This window comes from Dipodomys merriami, unplaced genomic scaffold (assembly GCF_024711535.1).
Source record: "Dipodomys merriami isolate MVZ:Mamm:240054 unplaced genomic scaffold, mDipMer1.0.p SCAF_69, whole genome shotgun sequence".
Lineage (NCBI taxonomy): Eukaryota > Metazoa > Chordata > Mammalia > Rodentia > Heteromyidae > Dipodomys > Dipodomys merriami.
This window is the reverse complement of record NW_027206279.1, coordinates 3,342,296-3,354,097: the sequence shown is the minus strand read 5'-3', so window position 1 is coordinate 3,354,097 and position 11,802 is coordinate 3,342,296. Positions and strand designations below refer to the sequence as shown.

The following is an 11,802-nucleotide window of genomic DNA, read 5'->3' as shown; positions in this document are numbered from 1 at the left end:
CCATACATACAAAAGCTCAGACACACACAGCTTTCCCTGAGCTAGTCCCCATCCTGGGACCTACCTAGTAGAGCTCTGGAGAAGCTCCCTAAAAGACCGAGAAATTACCTACAACAGCTTTTTAAAATGGGAAACGTCTGCAATAGCTTAAACTGGCTTCATCAGGTCTTTTCTTGACATCTTTGGGGAAGGATCTGTTACAGTACGTTCTTTATACCTGAATGTGTGTGGCCGGGTTCTGTACTATTTGGAACTTCTTGTCTTTGAATCATAGAAAGCTGTGAAGTTTTAGATCTCTACTTAAGGACCAAGTTGAGGAGATTTGTGAACCAGAGTGACTTCTTAACATACTGTAGTTTCTAACAAACTATTTGTAAAATTAATGGCCTCTGATGACCCCCATTACCATCTCCCTTCTTCCTGAAAGAAGGCATTTCATTGCTTTATGAAGCTGTACACAGAAGAGTAATTAAGTAACAATTCAGGCCAATGGCCTCTCCCAGGAATTAATGGTAGGGAGAGTTCATTAACCCCAGCTGGTTACAGCTTCTCTAGGAAATGCCCCAGGCCAAGGTTATCGGCTGTTAATGGATTGGACAGGGACTTTAACTGGGATAAAAATAAAGCTCTGTCTCTTTCCTGGGGAGCTTTTCTCCTTGAGGGGCTACCAAAGGCAAGCCCCAGGAACCGCAGAACCTCCAGGGCTGGGCCTGGTGTGGCAAGGACAGCAGATTGCTACCAGTGAGAATTGTTAAATCAAGGCAAAAACAAGGCCTTTGGGGCAAATTAAGGTCTTTGATCTAAACCTTCCTGCAGGTTAAGAGATGGCTTAATTAATGCCCTCCGTAGCTTCAGAGCAGCTGTTTTCCTTGTTAATTTCCCTGTGTCCTATCTTGTCCTGTGTTGTGCAGTCTCTGAGAGCCATTTTGCTTTTAGCTCGATGGGCAGTGCTGCTGCCGTTGTGGCAGTGTGCACGTGTGGTGGGGTCGGTCACCTGCCCTGTTTCCAGGCTACACCTTGCAGCTCTGTTTGTTGGGTCTTGGCCCTTGTGCTGTGGGGGGATTACCCGCCCCCAATCTCCCAAGCTCCCCTGGTCCCCAGAGCTGCTTGTGGGCGATGGAGAGGCCTGGCTTCCCTTGGAGCCCTACCTGCAAAATTATCTTGGATGTTTGTAGAAGTGAACCTTAACCAGCTGAGTCCAGAATCTTATTTTAGCTTTACATACAGATTGAAATACCCAATTACTTATGTGTTTTCTTATTTTTAGTGACTGTTTTGAACAGACTTTAGGCTTATGACATCTATTTGAATTTCAGAATACTTTTCCTCTAGAATTCACAGAAGCAGAAACTTGAACGACACTGAAATGTATGTATGTGTGAGAGGGAGGTGAGGAGAGGTGGGGAGAGGAGGAGAGGAACAGAGAACCACACATACACGCACGCACGCACGTACGCACGCACGCACACACGCACGCACACACACACACACACACACACACACACACACACTCAGAGAGAATATAACCATTAGTTAATATTGTCATTTGGCCTAGGTGCTTTTTATTTTAAATTTATATGAGTCAAAATTTGAATTTAGTTGTGAGCTGTTTGCTCTGAGTTTTCCTGTGTCCTCCATGCCCTTTCTCTGTTCCCACCTACTCCTCCCACACCCATACCAGTCACATTGGGTTAGGGTACCCATATGATCTGATTTTTCCTTCATTGCCATTTTAAACACTCTGTCTCATTTTAAAGTAATGCAGTGAGGACATCACATAAGAGTTTTGGAGGATGCAACTTGGTCATAACACAGCCTTCAGTGTCTGGCACACGTTAGGCCTCAGCAGGCGCTGAACCGTGGTAGAGATCATGAACATGCGGCTCAATCCCTCGCCCCTCTTACAGAAGCTCTGCTGTGGACAGATGTGTTGGGAGATGTGTTCAGGAGAAGAGCACATGCTTACTACAGGAGGCCCTGGGTACAACCCTGGCACACCCTTCCCCAAAGAACATGTTTGTGGGTATGTCCAGAAGGGGCCAAGTGCAGTCAGTGTCCTTGCTCTATAGAAACCCCCACTCAAGCACCAAGTCACTCCCCGGAATGAGCAGTGGTCCTTTCTGAGGGCTTTGTCCCAAGTGACATAATTACTTTCCACTAGGCCCCATCTCTCAAAGGTATAACCACCTGCCAACACTTCCTGGCTAGAGGAGCAAGCTTCCAGCACAGGAACTCCTGGATGGGACACAGCCATACCATAGCAGGGCCTCACACCACTGAAGCAGTGGGCCAGCATCTTCACCCGGGGATTCCAGCCTCTGGGACCATAAGAAACATTTATTTAGGTGAAGGAGCTTATGATATTTTATTATAACATCTTTTATTCTGATGATGTACTTGTACTTCATTCCCTTGACCAGGGTTTTCCTTTCCTTCAGTTTCCAGGCTGGATTAAGGCTTGGGAATGCAGTTATAATTTTGCATTCCTCAAAGCCTGGCCCCACCTGGTTCTCGCACATGGCTCTGAGGTCTGTGCCCAGGCTTCCCATTTCTGTTTATTTGTAAAATAGACCCGTCTCAACTGCCATTTGGTCGATTTGATTGCTGCTTCACGTCCACCCCGCCTCCTAGTAGCTCTCTAGATCTCAAAGGCTTGCTGGGAAACCAACCAACCCTGTGCTGCCCAATCCGATTCTTAATTTCTACCCCTTCCCAGGTTGTATTTCAGCGTTGTTTCTGATACATTCTTATTGTAATGGTATTAGTGTGTACATTGGGGTACTTACGATGAAGTGAGAAAAGGGACTTCAGAATCAGATGCAGTTTGAAAATTTATTGATGGGATGTAACCTGGTGACATTTAAGCACATACATCATTTTAGAGAGCTATTGTCATAAATAACATGCCTTCTCAAAGACTGGGTTAAGCTACTGCTTGTAAGGAAGGGTAATTCCCTTTAAAGCTGACCTTTTTACCCCAGTGTGAATTGATTTTTGAGTCCTTGTAATATCTAATAGACTTCTTTCCTCAGAAAATGTAAATAAACAAGGAAAGATTAAATTTTCTTAAGCTAATTTTAGTTTTGAAGAAAACATCTTTGAGGTTCAAGATAATTTTGGAATTCTAAACAGGTTTTATAACCTCTATTGGCTAGGATCTGTATTTGCAGGATCCATAAAGCTTTTAAGGTATCATTGATATTGGAACAATAATGACCCTAGGACAGGGTATTTCCTGGAGATTAATGACCAGCTGGGAGGGGTTGATGGCCTGAGGTGTAGTTGAGGGCCATTAACCTCAGACAGTCATTAAAGCCCAGGAAATGTCCTATGTCTAGGTCGTTATTGTTATTATAAATTGAAAATAGAAAAAAGAAACAGGCATACAGATTATTTGAAGGCTGATTCCATTTCCAGTGGCTTGAACAGGGAGTGTTCTGGGAGAATTTATTCCCCCATCCATTAGCCAACACATCTCCCCGAGTCTGCTGTCACTGCACCCTTTGGTGGATGGTTCTGTGCGCAGGAAATCTCTGACTTCCCCAGCGCTGGAGTAGAGAGGACCATGCTTTCTTTGCAGCTGCCTTTGCTGAGTGTGACGGGCGGATAGAGAAAGCCATGGGATAGATTACTGTGCGCTGCTCCGGGCTGCATCAAACATTTTCCTCCACTTCGTTCCCTGGGATCTACTGTTTTCTTCTCTGTTGAGCTGTATTAAGTCTCCCGCAGTTAAAATTTAAGCCCTAGACTATGTTGTTTGTGCTTATTTTCGAGATCCTTAAGGGCGAAAGTTCATGTCATTTGCTTAGCAGTTAGTTTTGTTAACCTCTGATCCAGGTAGATACGATATCCAAATGCAAGTCTGTGTTCATTTCCCAGAAAGAACTACAATTCATAGGTATTGTGAGTGCTGATGAATAAGCTGTGCTTAGTTTTGATTGTGTTTAATTTTCACCTGGTTTGTGTCCTGCAGTAGCAGATTCATCTTTTTTGTTTTTCTTTTCCCTAGAGAAAAAAAATCCAAAATGGAAAAAAAACTATCAGTTTAGGCTTTTCACTATCTCTAGGACTTTATAACAAATCACCAAAACATGTGAAATATTCAGTATAAATATTGTGAAACAGAGCCTGCCAAATTTACTTTACCTGTGAGTTATAGGAAATTTCATGGACTCTGGCTCAGTGGAGCTACCATTTCATCTATTCATGCAGGGTTCACAAGGAAGTTTGAGCAGTGAGTTTTATCAGCTTAATTCATCACTAGTGAATGAAAAAAAAAACCCCATAGCATTTGCTTTGATAGTATTGGTCAGAAATGTCAACTTTCTAGAAAGCTGCTTATTATTATTGTTATTATTATTGAATGCTAGATCACTGATATTGTAAAAATTTTTGTCAATATGTGGTTCTTCTTCAAAAGGCTTCTTTTCTTGCTGTAACGGTGCTTGAAATTTTTGTTATTTTGGTCTAAGACCTAGAATAGCTCAGTTTAAAAATAATGGTATAGTGAGAAACCTTAGTATTTACTTTCATCTTAGTTATTAAGCTTTCTAGACTACAATTAGTCTGGAGATTGAATATAACCGAAGTGAGAAGATTCACAAATACTAAAGAAAACATAATAAAAGTATTCTGTTTTATTTCCAAGGTCCTGTCAATACAATCTCTAAAGTCCCCTTGTTTGTCAGGATCTCCAGAGAGGCGTGCTTTCTCTTTTCTAACTATAGAAATCCTCTTTTGCATTATTGCATATTGATTTTGAAAAAATTCTCATTGACTCTGTGCTCTAGTTGTCCCTTCTTGAGGCCACATTCCTTTTTTTTGGCCGTAGGGCTTGAACTCTGGGCCTGGGCACTGTCTCTGAGCTCTTCAGCTCAAGGCTAGTGCTCTACCACTTGAGCCACAGCACCACTTCGGTTTTCTGGTGGTTAATTGGAGATAAAAGTCTCATGCATTTTCCTGTTGGGACTGACTTTGAACCACAATCCTCAGATCTCAGCCTCCTGAGTAGCTAGGATACAGGCATGAGCCAATACCCAGCTAAGGCCACATTCCTAAGAGTACTGACTGGCATACAGGCTGCAGGATTTGTCCCCGCCACGGGTTGGCGCTGCTCTTGACGTGGGTGTGTTCATGGAGAACGGTTACCATTACCCCTGGTGATGTGGACAGGAACTCTTTATCTGCTACTGCTTTTCTTTTTTACAACAGTGTCAACCCAACTGTTCATTTCCCCAGTCCATCTGAGTAACTCCTCTCCTCACTCCCACTACTTCACCAGTTCTTGGGGAATTTGGGACACACGATTACGGGTCTGGGTTAGAAGCTATTAGAAGTGATATTATGGTGGGATATTGCAAATCACTAGGATGAATTCTCTTTGTATTTCACACTGATGGGAACATCCAGGCCCCTTCTTTGGATGCTGCTGTAGTGATGGCTCTTCCTCATCCGGGCCTTGCTTCCTGCTGAAAGTCCTGAAATCACCTCTGGGAGTCTCCACAGAGTACCTGGTGTGTCTGCATTCTGTCACTGTCAAAGTTTAATAGTGACCTTTTCAGGGTTCTACCTCAGCTTAGTTTTTCAGGCCACTTTTCTTGGGCTGCTATGGGGGATACCAAGAGGCATAATATTCTGAATTTATAATACAAGGGAGAAAAAGGGAGAGAGAATATCAAATAATGACAGCATAGCCATCATCCTTGTAAATAAACATAAAGCATTGAGAGATAGAACTAAATAAATTTGTTGAAGAAGTTGAAGAATTTGCAGTTCAGTGAGGTGTAGGCTGAATAGAAGAGAGCCTCTTCAGTCTGAGCATTGGCCCTCTACTCACACTGCAGGTTCTACTAGAAACAGATGCGAGCTGGCATCCATCTTTCTTCCTGGAAATGCCCACGAGGCTGGCATTCTGCCTTCTCCGAGCCTATGTGCTTCTGAAAATGTGGCAAAAAGGGACAAGTAGCTTTTTGAAAAGAACTTAAAATATTCCTTTGAGTACTAAAATTGTGCTTGTTATAGGCAATTTAGAAAATTCAGTAAAGAGTAAGAGGAGAAGAACCATTCCCAAACTATTAGTGCTGGTCACTGTGTGATCTCGGTGTAACTTCTTTCCTTTGTCTCCATGATTTTGTAATTTTGTAAATTTTCAACAGTTAGGTTTTAAGCAGAGCTTTGTTTATTGCATTTTGATTTTGCAGATATAGTGAAAATATTTTGCTAATAGTTTTTAAAATACTCTTTGTAAATATTTTTAATTACATGATTTATGAAGCTTTTTATTATATAACATTTTATCTGTTTTACATCATGCCTTAGAATAGGTTTCTAAACATGGAATTATTTTTTTTGAAGATTAGAAGACTTACATTTAGTAGTTACTTAAAACTAAGTTTTCATGAAAAATTCAGTATTTCTGAGATATAGGTATCATTTTTATAATGATTACTAGTTTGCACATTTTGCTTGAAAAAATCCATTTTCTCATGTATTATTTGTTCTTAAAATATTTTAATTAGATCATATTTACCCAGAACCTTCTCCTTTTTTGGGGATGGGAGGAGTAGTCTTGGGCTTGAACTCGGGGCCTGGGCGCTGTCCCTGACGTTTTATGCTCAAGGCTAGTGCTCTATCACTTGAGTCACAGCTCTATTTCTGGCTTTTTGTTGGTTAATTAGAGATAAGAGTCTCATGGACTTTCCTGCCCAGGCTGGCTTTGAACCATTATCCTCAGATCTCAGCCTCCTGAGTCACGTACCCTCCCTTTTTACCATATTTTCCCCCATAGCTCATCTCTGACTCCCCAAAAGTCACTATTTTACATGCCTGCCATGTTTTCTCCTTTTTTTGGTCTAAATTCAACATATAAGATAAACATGTGATCCATGTTTGTCAGTCTGGCCTGGTTCCTAACACTGTGGAATTATTCGTCATAACCTGTAAGGGTGCTGAAGCATCTGCATATTTTCCAACAGTGTTGTAAAAACGATCTGTACAACATGCTTCCACAGCTGTGCAGACAGTATCAGTCCAGTCTCAGCTTCAGTTCCATTTCATACCAATATCATAGATAGTTTGGTAAATTTTTATGGGTGAAAATGGTATCCAAGATAGGTTTGGAGGAGGCAACAATGCATGATAAGAAATGTACTCATTATCTTGCCCATGTAATTGTAACCCCTCTATACGGTATTTTCACCAAAAAAAGAGACAGGTTTCAATTGTATTTTCTTAATAATGTGACACATTAAACACTTTTCATTCTTTTATTAGCTGGTTAATCCTCCCTTTAAATTCTTTATGTTTTGGGCTGGGAATGTGGCTCAGTGGTAGAGTACCTGCATAGCATGCATGAAGTCCTGGGTTTGATTTCTCAGTACCACATAAACAGAAAAAGCTGGAAATGGCATTGTGGCTCAAGTGGTAGAGCACTAGCCTTGAGTACAGAGAAGCTCAGGGACAGAGCCCAGACCCAGAGTTTAAGCCCCAGGACTGGAAAAAAAAAAGTCTTTATTTTTCTATGAGGTAAAATTCTTATTGGTTTGTATGAGTAATATATGTTTCCAGAAATCATCAATTTGATGCAATATTTATTATACTTTTTTTGAGTTTTTTTTTCAGCATTGGGAATTGACCTCAGGGTCTTGTACTTGTAGGCAGGTAGTCTCTGAGTTACTCTGCTAGTTCTTACTGAATTGACTGCTTCTGTACAGTCTTGGCTTTATGTCCAGGCCAGCCTGTTTGTGCTTCGTTGTGCCACTGGGATGACAGGCATGTACCACCACACCCATTCCATTGAAATGGAATCTTATTTTTTTCCTCCAAGCAAGCTTGGTGAATCTCCCAATCTCTGCCTCCCAAATTATTATGAGTTTTACTCTTTTTCGTTACAGGAGAAAAGTCAATCCTTTTTCGTTACAGGAGATAAGTCAATTCCAACTAGCTTGATAAAAATGGAAATATACTAATTAGCTGATTTGGTTGTAGGCCTGGTCCCATTGCCCTTGACTTTAGGGATTGAATAGAAACAGCCATAGTTGCAGTCTCCATCTTTCAGCTGGGATTTTCTTTTGACTGACTTTTAGCTGGACAGGTTTTCTATCTGGGGCTGAGATGCCAAGCAAATTCCTTCCTTCAGCCAGCTCTGTGTGGAGTGGTTCTTTCTCCCAGCTCTGTAGCACCACTTGCTCACTGAGTCTTATTGATAGACATGCACCATGCACCTATTCCTGAAACAGTCAGTCTAGCTAGAGGTAGAGAGTATAAGATTGACCATCATTATCTTAAATCTTGGTTTGTGCAGGGATGAAGACAGCCTCAATTAAGCTAAGAGGAGATATTGTTTGTCTGAAGGAAAATTAAAGTACTGCTATCAAAAGATTAGATGTCTGTTGTATTAAATTTTTCCAAGTGTCTTCCAGTATAAAGATTCAGCATTATATTGTCAAATTCAACTTTCTTCTACAATTCTTATCTATTTTCAAAGGTTAAAAAACCAGAGAACTGAAAAATTGTCTTTTATTTTATCTTTATTTTTTATGGCTTAGGATTTTCGTACTTCCAAATGAAGTAGGAATTAGAGATTTATAAAAAGCACCACAGGTCACTAATTGCCCCATTAATATTTATTATGGGAGCTGATTGATCACATTTGTTAGATATACATTTTTGGCATGGTTTAATAATACGATATTATCTTAATTTCATAGCAAATTACCTTAATTTTTTATTTTAAAATTGTTATTATGCAGGTAGTGTGCAGGGGGCCACAGTTACATAAGAGAAAATTACATCAGAGAAAGCGTACATTTTTTTTTGACCAATGTCACCCCTTCCCTTCTCACTGTGTACATTTTAACAAACTCTACTGTCTCTTTCTAAGCCACGAGCAGATGTTTCCTATCTGTTCTTATGCCAGACAAGAGGATTGTAGCTATAGATGTGACTTGATGCTTGGTGGGTTAATAAACGAATGAGAAAAAACAAAACGATTTCAGGCTGGAACTTGTGGTACTACACAGGAATATTTCCCCTACGTCTCATGAACTCCGCCTCCTCCCACTGGCCTGGAATCTTGATGCTCCTGATCTGAGCTTTTTGAATAGCTGAGATGACAGATATGTGCTACCACACTCAGCTATTGGTTGAGAAGGTGTTTCAGGAACTTTTGGCCCAAGATGAGCTCAAAGTACAATTCTCAGCCTCAGCCTCTCACATACTTAGGATTTCAGGTGAGCCACTGTGCCCAGCTCCTATCTACTCTTGATATGATAGTTGGCTTGGTTTTCCAAACTTAGCATGTTTTTTTTCCCCCATATCGTTATGATAAGAGTTTTCTTCCTTAGAAGTGGAATCTGGGCTCTTCAAGGTATGGGCTTCAACGGACGTGGACCTGTCATTGCATTCTTGGAGAGTTTGGTGTTGCAGTTTGAATGTTCATGCCACTTCCCAAATTCTGTTGAAATTTATAGTGCTGAGCTATTAAGAGGCGGAGCATTTAGAAGAGGATTAGTCTGGGACAGGCCCAATTTCCTGGCTAGGATTAATTAGTGCTTTATGAAGGGCTGGAGGGATCTAGCACAGCCCCTCTTTGCCATGTGTTGAAAGAACACCTGTCTCCCTTCCTTGGCGGTGAAGTGGGACATTGACCCTCACCAGACAACAGGCCGCCTACCACCCACGTCTTGGATTTCCAACATCTGGAACTAAGAGAACTAAATTTCTGTTGCTTATAAATCACTCCCTCTTTGGGTATTTTCTCACAGTCCAGCATTTTACACTATCCCTGTAAGAGTTTGTTTCGAACTGGGACCTGCTAGTTGTTCAGATGGCCAGCATGCAGCTGTCGCTCAGGCACACCACCTTGCCCTGCAAGGGGCAGCGCAGCCAGCTTGGGAAGGCTTCCTTCTTCATTGATCCTGCTCAGTGACAAGATCCTTTCTTTTAGTGTGAAGAATCTTGTCATTACATGCTCCAATTTATCATGCGATAGTCATATCACTTCTGTCACCTTCTGGCATGCTGTCAGCTGACCCCCTCTCAGCAGCAAGGCTGTTATCCCTCGACTTGCCACCGCAGGGAGCGTCCTGCCTGTGTGCTGCGACTCTCTGGAAGCCATCCAATGGGGACATCCATCGTTTACAAATGGATTTTGCACTGCCTTGGCCAGAGCTTAATTCCAGTTTTAATTTCATCTCCTGAAGGCCGATTGCAACATTTGTGCTATTCCATCTGGAGGTTCTCTTCCTTGTCTTTCAGCTTTACTTAGTTATTTGCTCTGTTTTTGACAAAAGCTACCAAGTTTATTGGTTGTTCAAGTTTATTTACTTTACCAAGCTTATGTGTTTTTAAAGTCCCTATTTATTTCCCCCCCTCTCCTAGAAATCCCACCTGACTACTTTCACAGAAGAGAAGTCACTAAACCTAGTTATGTACTGCCAGCTTGGTGCTCAGTTCTTTTACACCTGGTATCACATCATAGTGCTCAAAGCTGTAGAGTAGACAGTCAGACTCCCTGAGTCCTCAAGCTGCTTTTAAGTTATTTTCTATTTTTACACTTTGTGTGATGTATCACTGTAGGATCTATCTGGTGTTTATGGTTATAGCAAGCAGGTAGGAAGTAGTACTTTTAGCTTTTCTTTAATTTTTAGTGATGAGTGATTTACATTCTCTGCTACTTTAGGACAGAATTTCTTATAAATGTTAAACTGGTTTATAGACAAAGATGTTACTGAAGTATAGGTAAGCATTTTGATCTAAAGGATTATGAGGTCAGAATTTGTTAATTTGGCAACATAGCAAAAGATGAACTTATTCTCATTGGCGATCAGATTTACTTACCTGACAGGTCTCAAGAGAATGAATAGCGCATACTGGCAAAAGAATATGGCTGCATATAAATCAAATTACTTATTGAAACATTTAGGATAATTGACTTTTTCATGAAAAAAATTGAAGTGATTCTAAACAGACTCTGAGGAAGTTTTCCTTATGGTTTAGGTTATTTCTAATTTTCCCTAACATTTTTCTTGATCATGTTTAATCATAGAAAAATGAATGAAAAAGATTGATTCTGCTGCAGGTGTTTTTTAGAGAACTTATTCTCATATTGTTTGAAACTTAAGGGGTTGAAAGCTGTGAATACTGATGATAAAATTAGGTATGAGTTCAAATGACAAAGAAACAATTACCAACAAAAGAAACAATTACCAGAGTGAAGATGTAGCCCACAGGGGGCTGGGAAGGTGGCTCAGTGGTAGAGCGCTTGCCTTGCATGCCTGAGGCCCTGGGTTCAATTCCTCAACACCACATAAGCAAAAAGAAAAAAGCTGGAAGTGGCGCTATGGCTCAAGTGGTAGAGCGCTAGCCTTGAGCTGAAGAGCTGAGGGACAGTGCCAAGGCCCAGAGTTCAGGCCCCACGACCGGACCAAAAAAAAAAAAGATGCACTACCCTGAACAACAAGAACCAATATACAAGGACACGTGCACCTCCATGTTTATTGCAGCACTGTTCGCAATAGCTAGGATATGGAAACAACCTAGATGCCCCACCACAGATGAATGGATCCAAAAATTGTGGTATCTATACACAATGGAATATTATGCAGCCATTAGAAATCACAAAATAATGGCATTTGCAGGGAAATGGATGGAGCTAGAAGGAATCATGTTGAGCGAGGTAAGCCAAGAACGAAGAGACAAACAGTACATGTTCTCCCTGATAAGTGGATGATAAATCCAAAATGTTAGGTGATATGACAAAACTAACAGGACTTAAGAAACAAAGAACTCCCACTCATCTGG

The 11,802-nt window shown here is 41.0% G+C and overlaps 1 long non-coding RNA gene across 1 annotated transcript in view; it reads left to right on the top strand.

Annotated features, from left to right (window-relative positions):
- The window catches only part of LOC138816129 (uncharacterized), a 29,811-nt gene that overhangs the window by 3,579 nt on the left and 14,430 nt on the right, over nucleotides 1-11,802 (top strand). The gene's annotated exons all lie outside the window — the stretch shown is intronic.